The sequence below is a fragment of the Pan troglodytes genome, chromosome X, assembly GCF_028858775.2.
Source record: "Pan troglodytes isolate AG18354 chromosome X, NHGRI_mPanTro3-v2.0_pri, whole genome shotgun sequence".
NCBI lineage: Eukaryota > Metazoa > Chordata > Mammalia > Primates > Hominidae > Pan > Pan troglodytes.
The window spans coordinates 23,422,536-23,436,490 of NC_072421.2; positions in this window are offsets into that span (position 1 = coordinate 23,422,536).

A 13,955-nucleotide genomic window follows, 5' to 3' on the forward strand; every position below is an offset into this window, starting at 1 on the left:
ATGATTTCTCATTTTTTTTTTACTAATTCTTCTTTGTTATATTAAAAACACTTTTTATATTAGTATTTGATTTTTAATTGACAAAACTATATATTTACAGCATATAACATGATGTTTGGAAATATGTATACATTGTGGCATAATTAAATCAAGCCAATTAACATATGCATTATCTGACATTATTTATTTGTGGTGAGAACACTTAAAATCTTCATTCTTTTCTATAGCTTCATAGTACTCCATAGTGTAGATGTGCTACACATAGCTCATTCAGCCATCTCCCATAAATGAGCATTCAGTCATTTCCCATATGTGCAGTTGCAAACAATGCTGCAATAATTAATCTAGAACACATTTATTAATGTATTGTTGGAAGTATAAAACGTTTTAAGTGGTTTAGTTACAAGGTCTATAACAATAAGAAATCTTGAGTTGAATTTTAAAAATCCAAACAAAATAACACCACCATCACATACCCACCTGTGATCCTAAATCAAACCAGAAATAGAGAAGAAGGAGTAAGGTCTGTGAAGACCAAAATAATCAGTATAACCATGTCACAAGTGGGGTGCCCGAAAAAATAGATTCTAAGACACAGATTAGCATGCAAAGGGTTTACTAGAGAGTGCCTTTGGGAATCAATATCTGTGGAAGGAAAAAGAAGGGAAGAAAGCAACAGTGGGCAAAGAGAAGTTGGACTGCAAGGCAGCCTCAAGGGAAAGCCTCGACGACCTTACTGGGAATTCTGAAACTAGAATGACCCTTCAGAATTTTTACAAACTGGCAAGAGGGCCAGGCCCTTACATTTTCCCATCAATTGGTCATTGGATGTAGGCCGCCTGGAAAGGAGGCTCTACCTTGGACAAACTAGCTCTCTTTGGCAGAGGCATCTTTGTAAGGAGATTACAACTGTGGACTTTCTGCAGGCAGCACTCTCAGCTGCTGCGGGTATTAGTTTTTGATTTCTAAACCAGAATCTTAGTAGTACATCACAGCACCCACCACAGACCAGATATACCTGGATCAATGAAATTTTAAAAAATAACTATTTACTCCTTTCTGCCTTAGCTCTTTCTTGAGATTTTAAAGCTTTTTACATTTCTCTATCATAATGAATACCATATTAGATTCATCTTCTTTACTTGTCTGGTTTCTCTGAACACATTTTATTAGTTGTTGTATCCCTAATAGCTACCATGGTGCCTGGCTAAGCACAAGTGTTCAATTATTATTTAACGAAAGAATAAACTCCAATCCGTAATGATTTGAATGATCTTACCAAATGATTAATGGTTATATACACCTGTCTGAATGGAGATTTTAGTGTCTAGCTAGAGGCCCTGACTTATGCCTATTCAAAACTACAGTTTTATCAGTGGTGAGGAGGAAGGTATAGCAAGTAAATGTTGCGTTTGTGAATGGCATGAAACTAAGGACAGCAGCTTCACTGGATGACAGTGAGGATTCACAAAGAATGAACATAGGCTAAGATAATGGTCTGAATATAATGAGATGAAATTTGAGGAACTGAAATGAAGGACTGTCAGTGGATTCAACAAACCACCCAGAAAACTTTTCAGCTGGCTAAGCAGAAGTTTCTGAGAAAGACTAGGGGTTTTTGATGATTGCAAGACCAACAAAAGTCAACACCATTATGTAGCTACGTGTCATCTTAGCCATTATCAGTATATATATAATATACTGATATTGTATATGTATACATAATATGTATATGTATGTGTATATATACATATACATGTACATACACACACATATGTGTATATATACATATGCATGTACACACACGTGTGTATATATACATATACATGTACACACACGTGTGTATATACACATATACATGTACACACACGTGTATATACACACACACGTGTATACACACACACACGTGTATACACACACACGTGTGTATACACACACACACGTGTATACACACACACGTGTGTATACACACACACACACGTGTGTGTATACACACACACACGTGTGTGTATACACACACACACGTGTGTGTATACACACACACACGTGTGTGTATACACACACACACACACGTGTGTGTATACACACACACGTGTGTATACACATACACACATGTGTGTATATATACATATACATATACACATACACACATATGTGTATATACACATATACACATACACACATGTGTATATACACATATACATATACACATATGTGTATATATACATACACACACATATGTGTATATATACATACACACACACGTGTATATATACATACACACACGTGTATATATACATATACATATACACACACGTGTATATACACATACACATACACACACATGTGTGTATATACACATACACACATATATGTATACATATATACGTATGTATGTATATACACATATATACCTATATACATATACGTATATATACACGTATATATGTGTGTGTGTGTATATATGTATATATAGCTTGTGTCATCTTAGCCATTATCAGTATATGTATGTATGTATGTGTGTGTGTGTGTACATATATATATAATTTAAAGCCTGGAAGCCTGGAAGCAATGACCCTATTCTTGGTCAGATTGCGATAACATCCAAGATTTCAATTCCAAGCCGCTGCCATGGAGTATAAGGACCAGACAATTTAGAATGTATTTGGAGGAAAGCAAGTAGGGTGGTGGAAGGACCCAAATTTGCACAATGACTAACGGCTAAGGGGAAGTTGGGGGAAGTTTTGCCAAACCTTTTAGGCACAAAAATTAGCTTAATAGAAAACGTAACAAGTATGAACAAAATGAGTTAATGAACATCCCTAATGAACGTAGCTGAAGAAATTCTTAAAAGATATTTACAAACGGAATCCAGCAACATGTTTTTAAAAAAATACCGTTACATGTCATTGCCTTCTTGTAATGTGCTTCAATATTAGAAAGGCTATGGATCACATCACAATGTCAGATAAAATAAATAATAATTCAATAGGCAGTTTAAAAGGCAATTGATGAAATGTAAGTTCATTTATGTTCCAAAAATTAAACAACAAAAATCCCAAAAGCTGGTTAAATTAGAAATACACGAGCAGATTTTAAACATGATGGTTTATATATTTCTCATATTGATGGCATAATGCTAACTGGTAAAGCAATACATGTTTTCCCACTCGAGTCAGGAATGTGAGCAATATGATGATTCTCATTACTTTTATTTAACATTACTCAAGATAGAAGACCAGAGAAATGAATAGGTTATAAATATAGACAAGTATTCCTTACTGTATTCCAACATTATCATTGATTAACAATGATAGAATTGCTTGTCCTATAACAGTAACAATAAAAATTGAAAAATACTTGAATTATTAAAATATTAGTAAGGAAGTTAGTTTCATAATAAATATACAAATAAAATACAAAGAGCAGAAAATCTAGTGAGGAGGTAAAATCAAAAATAGATTGTCTTCAGATTTAACAATAAAGCATAAAGTACCCCAGAGTAAACTGGATAAAAAATGTGCAGGGTCCATAGGAAGAAAACTATAAAACTTGACTAAAGGCCATAAAGAACGCTTAAATAAATTGAAAAAAGACAAATTGCGTTGTCGGTTAGAAAGACTAAATACTTTGAAGATGCCAGCTTTACCCAAAGTATTCTGTAAATCAAATGTAACATCAAAAAGCCAGGGACTTTTACTTCAAACTTTGTAAGATGTTCATTTTGACCAATAAAAAGTAGGAATAAGAAAGAAAAGAAACATTTCAAAAGAAGGATTTGCCTAACCAGATATCATAATGTGCTTTAGAGTAGTTAAAATACTGTAGTAGTATTAGGGGAATATACAAACCAGAAAAAGAGCATAAAAATTCCAGGGAAAATAAATATTTAAGAATCGGTTATACTAATATAAACTGAAACAATAAAGAAAAAAGATACTGTAATGACGTGCTAAAGAAGAACTATTACAGAAAAACAAGTTAACCTTCACTTAACCCCAAAATAAATTATGAGTGGATAATAATTTGCATTTTAAATAGAGCCTTATAATTTCTAGAAAAAATATTATCTTAGGTCTAGGGGATCTTTCTAACCATAAAAACAGAGAAACTATTTTTTAAAAGACATAAATTTAATTTTACAATATTCATGTTTAAAAGTTACAAGAAATAATTAAAAGAACTAAAAAGCAAAATTGAAGCCAGAGGAATATCTGAAAAAATGTAAAGGATAAATAGTTTTATATATAAATAATTCCTTAAAAAAATAATAAACCCCCAACAGAAAAAAAGGGACAAATGGCATTAGCGGGCAAAGGAAAACTACAAATGGTCAATAAACATACAAAGTTGTTTCAATCTCTCTAACATTGAAAGTAACGCAAAAATATTTTACCTACATTCATTATTTCATTCAAAATACAACTATTTATGACCAACTTTATGCCAGGTATTGCTGTGGGTCACTAAGAATAGGGAGCCGAATGCCACCATATCCCTGCCCTCATGAAAAAGAAAGAGATAGTAATCAAATTAAAAATAAATAAATAAAAAACAGGCCGGGCATGGTGGCTCACATCTGTAATTTTAGCACTTTGGGAGGCCGAGGCGGGTGGATCACTTGAGGCCAGAAGTTCAAGACCAGCCTGGGCAACATGGTGAAACCCCGTCTCTACTAAAAATACAAAAATTAGCCAGGCGTGGTGGTGCATATCTGTAATCCCAGCTACTTGGGAGGCTGAGGCAGAAGAATCACTTGAACCCGGGAGGTGGAGGTTGCAGTGGGCCAAGGCTGCACCACCGCATTCCTGCCTGGGTGACAGAGGGAGACTCTACATCAAAAGCAACAACGCCAACACAAACAACAAACAAAAAGCAGCAGCACGTATAAAGTTAGTTATACAAGATGAATTAGTTCCAGTGATCTGTAAGATAGTGCCTATAGTTAAGAATAAAGTACTCTATACTTAAACATGCGCTAAGAAGGTAGTTCATGTTATACGCTCTCACCATCCAAAAAAGAAAAAAAAAGTAACCAAAAAAGGAACTCAAGAAAACGTATGTACGCGCTGGATATGTTTGTTAATTAGATTGTGCTGATGGTAACATGAGTGTATATATATGTCCAAACTTTCCAAATTATGCATAGTTTTTGCATACCAGTTATATCTCAATGAAGCTGAGGAAAAAAATACAAAGGAACATACAGACAAAATAAATAACAGTACGGTTTCAAAGGGTGATACTTACGTGAAGAATGTAAAGTAGGATAAATGGATAGAAAGCAACTGAGAGAACTATTTAAATGGGAGAAAATGAACACAGTCTTTTTGAAGGCTAATCTGGCAGTGTGCATCAATAGTTTTACAAATGTCCATACCTTTAAAAAAATTTTTACCTTAAAACAATTTTAGACTCACGAGAAATTGCAAAATTAGACATTTGGGACTACAACAAAGTAAGAAGCTTCTGCACAGCCAAAACAATCAACAAAGTAAAAAGACAACTTACCGAATGGGAGAAAATATTTTCAAAATATACATTTAATAAGGGGTTAATTTCCAAAATATATAAGGAACTACTACAACTCAAAAAGAAAATGAATAACTTAAAATGGGCTGAACACTTGAATAAACTTTTCTCCAAAGAAGGCATACAAATGGCCAACAGGTATATGAAGAGGTGTTCAAAATCACTATCAAGGAAATGCAAATCAAAATCACAATGAGATATAACCTTGCACCTGTAAAGATGGCTATTATCAGAAAAACAAAAGACAAGTGTTGGCAAAAATGTGGAGAAATTGGAACCCTTGTACACTGTTGGTGGGAATGTAAATTGGTGCAGCCATTATAGAAAACAGGAAGGAAGATTATCAAAAAAAATTACAAATAGAACTACCATATAAGCCAGTAATCCCACTTCTGGGAACTTATTTATAAAGAGTTGAAATCAGGATCTTGAGGAGATCTTAACATTCCCATGTTCGTGGCAGCACTATTTGCACTAGCCAAGATGTGGAAACAACCTAAATTTCCATAAATGGATGAATAAAGAAAATGTGGTATATACATACAATGGAATATTATTCAGCCTTTAATAAGGAAAAACTCCTGCAGTATGTGACAACATGAATGAACTTTGGAGACATGTTGCTAAATGAAATAAGCCAGTCATGGACAAATAAGGCATGATTCCATTTATATGAATTATCTGAAATAGTCAAACTCATAAAAACAAAAAATAGAATGGTGGATGCCAGGGGAAATGGGAAGGGAGAAGGAGGAGTTACTAACCGATGTGTATAAAATTTCAATTATGCAAGATGAGTAAGTTCCAGAAATCTGCTGTCCAACATTGAGCCTATAGGTAACAATACTGTATTGTACACTTAAAAATCTGTTAAGAAGGTAGATCTCATGTTAAGTGTTCCTACATAAAATTAACTATTTTTTTAATTAAACAAGAAGTTGCAAATATAGTAGAACATTAATATGATTGCTTTACCTGCTTTTTCTTCATGATAACATCTTACATAGTCATAGTAAAATACCGAAACCAGGAAATTGACATAGGTACAATATTATTATAATACTATAAACTACATACCTATTTCAATTCCACAGTTTTCACATGGACTCATCTGTGTTTTGGGTGTGTACTACTATGAAATTTTATCACATCTATAGATTCATATAATGGCCATCACAATCAGGATACAGAAGTGTTCCATCACCACAAAAAACTCAGTCATCATACCCCTTTATAGTTTATGTTACCAACTGTAACCCCTGACCAGCACTGATCTGTTCTCTCTCACCATAATTTTGTCACTTTGAAAGTATTATATAAATGGAATAGAGTATGTAACCTTATGCGATTGACTTTGTTTCCTCACTCAGCATAATACTCTAGAGATCCATCTAAGTTTTTGTGGGTATCAATAATTCATTTCTCTTCATGACTGAGAAGTATTCCCATTACATGAATGAACAAGTTTCTTTGGATAAACTTCACCCATTGAAGGACATTTGGGATATTTGCAGTTTAGGGGATATTACAAACAAAGCTGCTATGAACATTTGTGTCCAGGTGTTTGTGTGCATACATGTTTTCAAGTCAGTACGATAAACATCCAAGATTGTGTTTGCTGGTTCCTATGGAAAGTATACGGTATAAATTTGTAAGAAACTGCCACATTGTTCTCTGAGGATTGTACCATTTTACTTTTCTACCAGCAATATATGGCAGATCCAGATGTTCCACATCCTGTCAATATTTAGTGTTGCCACTATCTTCTATTTTAGCTATTCTGGTAGATGTATACCGTTATCATGGTTTTAGTTTGCATTTATCTAATGGCTAATAATGTTGAACATATTTTTATGTCTTTATTTGTCCTCCGCACATCCTCTTTGTTTAAGTGTCTGATCAAGTGTTTTGCCATTTTCTAATGGGATTGCTATCTTACCTTTGAGTTTAGAGAGTTATTCATATATTCTGGTTACAAGCTTCATGTTGGATATGTGATCTGTAGAAATTTTTCTTACAGCCAGTGGCTTGTCTTCTCATCCTCTTAATAGTCTCACAGAGTAAAAGTTTAAATTTTTTAATAAAGACAAATTTATCATATTTTCTTTTATGGATTACGCTTTGGTATTGTGACTAAAAACTCTGCTTAACTCAAATCATGAAGGTTTTCTCCTGTGTTTTCTTATAAAAGTTTTATATATTTACTGTTTACATTTAGATCTCTGCCATTTCAGTTAATCTTTGTATAAGGTATGAGATTTAGATTTAGGATTATTTTTGGTCCATGGATAACCAATTTTCCAACATGATTTACTGAAAATATCATTCTTCCTCCATTGAATTGCTTTTTCACCTATGACAAAAATAAGCTGGGTGTACTTATGGTGGGTCACTTTCTAGACTCTTCATTCTGCTCCACTGACCTATGTGTTCACTCATTTTTCTATAAGATTTGTCTTGTGTTCCCATCTTCCTTTTTCTTCCCCCTTTTTTTAGAGACAGAGGTCTCACTATGTTGCCCAGGCTGGTTTTGAACTCCTGGCCTCAAGCCATCCTCCTGCCTCGGCCTCCCAAAATGATAGGATTACAGATATGAACCACCACATCTGGCCTGTTTCTATCTTTTGATTCCACAATAATTTCCAGGAATTTATCCATAAGAGATAAAAATAAGAATTCTCCATAAGACCTAGACATATGTGAAAAAATATACATGTAAGGATGTTCAGTGCAGCTTTTTCACATTGAACTAGAAACAATATAGTGTCTAACAATAGGAAATTAAAGATTTCAGATTCCAGCAAAAACGGCTTACTCAGCTAATGCATAAACTTTCTCCCTATAAAATGTAGTGATGTTGAATAAACATTTAATATAACATATTTAAAACATAATACATTTTAATATATAGTTCACCTCAAAAACGGAACTCTTCAGGAACCAGAATTGATGAGGTCCCTGAGAGCTAGAATTCCAGAAGTATATGCTGATATTGTTGTAGCCTTGAACATGTTACTAGCCCAATAATAGGAGAGTTATTATTTTAATGCACACAAAGGCATGGATGACAACAGCTTTATTCACTCAAGATTGGACATAGGAACTAAGACCTGGGAGTAAAGCTAAGAACCTTGAAAGACTGTGATCCCAGTGAAGAGAAAATAAAAATGCTCCATGCACCTACCCAATGAGTTCACAATAAATCTTCAGAGGGAAATTATATCACCGTGACTGGCCCTCACATAGGTAGAGTCTGTGTATTCTAAACTCAGAGGCTAGGATCTACCAAGTCAATAAATGAGCATAAACATTTGTTCTGGGCCTTGGATACCCAAACAGCCCAACAGGAACAATTGCAAACTCTCTGGAGAAATAACCGAGGCTACAAGAGATTCCTCCTAAAAAAACAAGCTCCCCTTTAGATAAGCTAACAACAAAAGTTAAAAATTATAGATGGAATCATCAAACATGGCAAAGACATCAGACACTACAAACAAATGAATTAGCATTCCAGTAACTTGAGGAAAGGCCTATAGATTTTTCTGTTACGATTCTATAACCACACTTTTCAATATAAACATAATACAAGTGAGCCACAAATATGAGTTGCCTATGTAATTTTAAATTCAATTAAAATTTCACATTAAAAAAGTAAAAGTGCCAGACATGGTGGCTCACACCTGTAATCCCAGCACTTTGGGAGTCCGAGGCGGGCAGACAGTTTGAGCCCAGGAGTTCGACACCAGCCTGGGCAACATGGCAAAACCCTGTCTCTACAAAAAATGCAAAAATTAGCCAGGTATGGTGGCCTGCACCTGGAGTCCCAGCTACTCATCAGGATGCTGAGGTGGGAGGATCCCTTGAGCCCGGGAGGCAGGGGTTGCGGTAAGCCTAGATCGTGCCACTGCACTCCAGCCTTGGGGACAGAGCCAGACTCTGTCTCAAAAAAAAAAAAAAAAAAAAAAAGGGAAAAGAAATAGGTGAAACTAATTTTAATAATATAGTTTAACTTAATTTTTATTTTTGATTTTAGCTTTATTTAACATCTTTCATACTAAGTCTTTGATATCTAGTGGCTATTGGCTATCATAACGGACAGTGCAAGTCATGAAATAAGTATAAAATGGGTAATATGACCCATTCATTCAATCATGATTCATCAAGTATCCACTATATGCCAGACACCAGGAAACTTCGGTGCGCTAAATAAACAAAGTGCTTGCCTTCATTGGGCTTAAGTAATAACATGAGTGCAAAAGGAGAAAGAGGGAACACGGAGAAACAGATAATTAACTAGAAAATATATATTATGCTAGATGGTGATATGTATTATTATAGAGAAAAATCAGGCAGGGTAAAACTCATAAAGATGATGTCTGTGTGTGTGTGTCTGTGCATGTGTACGTGTATGTGTGTGTGGTGCAATGGTTTGTGGAAGTATTATTTTATATCACGTGATCAGTAAAAGCCTCACAGATAAGGTTATATTTGAGCAAGGTCTTGTAAATCAAGAACCAAATACTGTAGAATGTCTTAAAAATATACAGTCACTGAGATTCTTTAAAAGAGCTCAATGCATGGATTCAACAGAGGATTAGACAGAGCAGAAGGAAGGATTAGATCTCAATTCAGAAAATACAGCATGATAAATATTTTGAAAACTTTCCAGTTACGAAATAACTATATTTTATACAATTGACCAGAAACAGCTTTTTAAATTTATGAGTCTATTTATAAAATATACCGCCTCAATCAGCACCGTCAAATCTAAATATAATGCAAGTCACATATATAACTTTGTGTTTTCTAGTAGCCACACTAGAAAAGTAAAAACAAATAGGTAAAATTAATTTTAATAATATACTTTAGCAGTTGAATAATATATTTAACCCAAAATATCCAAAATGTTATTGTAACATGTGGCACTAGCCACAATTTCTGTGCTTAGTAACCATATATACTAGTAGCTACCATATTACACATTGCAGCCCTAGATGCTTCATCAATTCTTGCAGACAGCCTTTTAAATGCTTAGCTGAACACGAGGTAGATTATACCAAAAAATTGAAAACAAAAAAAAAGAAGCTACTGTCGTGGACATTCTAGGGAATTTTGCCTTTCTCAGAAACTTCTGTTCCTTGAGTGTTTATGGCTGTGCTGGGATCGAATGATATGCCCTTTGACTAACCCAGTCAATGAGAGGATTACTATTTCTATCCTGAAGACAGACACAGAAAGAAAGGGACATAAAAGGAAACACAGTTGAAACACCAAGAGAGTAACAGGGACAAAGAGGGATAGCGAGCCTATGCATGCACCTACACACATAAACACAGACAGGAGGAATGGCAAATGGGTAGAGAGAGAGCAAGACAAAGAAGACAGCCTCCTCTCAAGCCCAGATTAGAAATTGAACATGGGACCTCCTCTCTCTCCTTGAAGCATAGGGCCCTCCACTTCAAGTTGTGCCTCCAGAAGCACTACTCAGTGGTAGAAGATACCATTGACTGCAGTGACTGAAACTCACAAACATGAATTCATCAATTTTAACCTTACTCAAGGCTCCACTTGGCTGGAGAGAGTAGACTTGAAATCAATGACTCTAGAGAGTAAATGAAGGAGCTGAATTCAGCAGAAGCATGGAGGTGGCTGCGGAGGTATGCCTTACTAGAATTTTAAAAATATAAAGTGTGAATAACTATTTTTTCCTCAGAACTCTCTAAATGAAAAGCCAGATCTCATATCTTGGGTTCCTCAACCAGGAAATGTATACTATATGTACACTAAAATAATGGGCACAAGCATTGTACAGACCCGTTTTTAAACTCAGTTACATTTGACAACTATTGACTTAATTGGCAAGTACATGCCTCTGATATAATTCTAAAGTGTGATGTGGGTCTGTTTGGTAACCCTAAAATGCCTTAACTCTAAGCAGGGACCTTGTTTAAAGGGGCAAAGTAACACTACAATAAAAGCCCCATGGACTGTGAATCTAAAGTGTGTATCCTGAGTCTGGTTATATTTTTAAGTAGCAGCATGACCCTATCAACCAATTATCCTCTCAGTTTACTTGCATGTAAAATTATCACATTGGATGATAAGATTTGCTCTGGTTTTATAAACTATGATTCCACTTCTATATAGAAAATAATGATAAACAAAATGTTTATATATTTTATTTTACATAGAAGGAAATAGAATAAGAAAGGTTTGATTCATAAGGCCACTCTAGATCTTTCTAGGTCTGTCCTCTGCAAGATAACTAGATAATCTCACAATAAATAAATTCTCAAGAAACAAAATGAGCTCCAATTTCCCCACTTCAATCCAGTAATTTCCATATGAGTGTAGAGTCTCTGTATGTTGGAGTTGTAAAAAATGGCAGTTATTAAACAATGTATAAATATAAAAAATTACAATACTTTACCTTTGAAATACCAGTGGTCAAGTAACTTCATAATTAACCTCAAGAAAATTAAAACATATGTATGTTCAAAAACAGTTTCCCAACAGTTCTTTCTCAGTTTTCCAACACCATTCACAGTGGCTATGCACCTTCATTTCTAATGTCACCTTTTCAGAAACCACTCGCCACCAGGTCATGCCTTGCAGCTACGTTATTCCCAGCTTCTTCCTTACATCTGACAAGTTTTGCACCTAAATGTCTCTGACTTGTATTGGTGGATACTTGGTCACAGAGGGGCTTTGTTTGCCACCTTCCTAGGTTACAAAATCTGTGATGCATATTTCATGTATATTATTTTGTTTGTGCAGCTGCTCAATACAAATACAATGATGTATACAATTTGGGGGCTTGTTTCAATATGCAAACTTCACAGAAGCCTCTGCCCAGAACCAGCAATCAGCAGGACCAGCACAACACTGCCAAAAATTTTACAAAGGCAATTCAAACAACCCTATAATTTAACTTTTATTTTTATGTAATAATGTTTATATACTATTTCAAATTGAAATGTAATTAGTTTAGAGTCTTATAATGCAGATTTCTGAGTAAGCATCACCGATTTTACAAAGACAGGCAAAGGCCACCTAATATTGACCAGTACAATTAGTTTTCTGATTGACAGCTAAACCTTCCCATTTATTCAAGTTATTGACACTTTCACGTGTCAAGCTGAAATACTGTTATTCTCTGAACTGTGAAATTTCAGAGATTGTTCCATTCTGGAAACAAATAACCATATGAGGGGAGAACACTTGAAGGCTACTACTATTATTTCTAATACTCACAAATTCTTAAGTTTGATTCAAATGAATGTCCTGATAATGGGAAATAATATTGAAAATATTGGGACTTTCCACTGTTGAAAAGCGGTATGATATATATAAGTTTTGAGTTAGGCAGCTGAATTTGAAGTTTGGCTCCAATCCCACCCTGCACAATGCCTCATATAGAATAGATGCCCACTAAATATTACTTTCCTTCCCTTATTGGTTTTCCCTAAAGTCAAGTAGAAAAATGAGTTTTGATGTAAATCTGTCAGCAATGAGGAGTTACTGAAAATGTTATTTTAACTTGAAAAAATGAATATGATATTTTAGATAAGAGATGAAGAAAGAGTGGAGTCAAAGAGATTGATTAATATAATCTGGACTATAATGGGGACAGAAGAAGCATTATAAAATCTTTATCTACCTACCTACCTACCTAGTTATTTATCTATCTATAACCATTTGTGTGTTTAGAAAGAACATTCACATCTCCAACAAGAAACTTGTGAAAGAGGTATGATTATTCTGTTTTCCTAGATGAGAAAAGTGATGTTCAGAGGTCATTTATTTTTCCTAAGGCCAATATAACTATGTAACTAAGTGTTGGACTCAGAGCTTTAAGACAAAAGATATCTATGCTTATTCCTATAATATACTCCATCTCATGAGAATATCAAAAAGCATGAGGCTGACCATTGGATATGGATTGGAAGGTGAGGGATAAATCAAATCATATTCAAAGCTTTTTTAGTAGTAACAACAAGGAAAAAATTAAAGTCAAGGAAATAATTGGGATGGTACGGGGAATGTGACAAGGAGATCGGTGAATAGTTAGCTTGGGATATACTGATTTTAAAGTGGGGTGGGGCATCCAAACGGAGCTTCCACTAGGCATTTGGACATGTGGGGTTGGCAGAGTATCAGGCTTGGCTCTATAGAGGTATACAGTGAGAAAGAATGCTATAAAAATGGACATGAACTGTGAGAGGGACACGCTCAAGTAGAGGGCCACCAACAGTACCGACATGACACCCATATTTAGGCAAAAAGAGGAAGTAAAGGAATCAGCCAGAAGGATGGTGAGGAAGTAAGCATAGATATGAAGAAGGATGTTCAGCATAGAAACCAAGAGAGGAATAGGAGGACTGTTACTTTTTGAGCATCCACCAAGTGCCAGGCACTTCACC